The 848-nt window shown below is 36.6% G+C and overlaps 1 pseudogene; it reads right to left on the minus strand.

Annotated features, from left to right (window-relative positions):
* Window positions 1-223: 223 nt before the first annotated feature.
* On the minus strand, window positions 224-348 carry LOC117983370 (U5 spliceosomal RNA; annotated as a pseudogene).
* Between the last annotated feature and the right edge of the window lie 500 nt (window positions 349-848).

The raw sequence follows: 848 nt of genomic DNA on the forward strand, positions 1-848 counted from the left end.
CGTATATAAAAACAAATTATTTTGGACGAATGTTTAAGCAAGTGTTTTTTTAAAATCAGAAACCCCCTGATATTTATATGAGAATTAGAGCAAGTAAAAGGTTTGTAAATAAAAGCAAACATTATCTTGTTTCTGGAATAAGATATACTATCAGTGAACGACAAATCATAGAAAAATTCCGTACGTTCTATTATAGCGTAACAAAATCTTTACCATGGGGGGCTGTACATAATTATATTTTCTGCCATAAACGTCTTTAATTAATAAGACTCATTTGAGTGTTCCCCTCCACGGAAATCTTTAGTAAAAGGCGAAAGATTTGTGCGTTTTGAAGGGAAACCAGAGAAACATTCGATACCAACTCCGTAACGACGGTTACTAACAGACGTGAGTTTGTAGCCGCTATTTTCGAATGAATGAGAAACACTATTTCTATATTTGTCGTTCACTGGATATTACAACAGTATGTAATCAAAACCTGCGTGTTTTATATTTTTCAGCACACTTGACGCTTGTATGTATACGTAATACGTTTGTAGAGTCTGTAATTACCTCACTAATACAGATTACCCCTATATCGTAACGTGGTGCTAATCTTCGCACTGCGCCAAATGACTTCTGTATATAAAGAAACCCATTGACTTCACATGCGATACTGCTATTAAGGCCACTGAAAAGACTGAAGTACAAAGCTTCCTTCTAATCAGTACGGAAGAAAAAAAGGCTTTTAAGGCATTTCTGTCGAAAAGCTTGCAATTTCTGAAATTAATAAGGTGATATAGTTCGCGACAGGTTGAGATGGCAATCGGGGTATGAAGCGAGGGGGGAAACCCCGCACACGAACAGGT

The sequence above is a fragment of the Maniola hyperantus genome, chromosome 6 (genome assembly GCF_902806685.2).
Source record: "Maniola hyperantus chromosome 6, iAphHyp1.2, whole genome shotgun sequence".
Taxonomy (NCBI): Eukaryota; Metazoa; Arthropoda; class Insecta; order Lepidoptera; family Nymphalidae; genus Maniola; species Maniola hyperantus.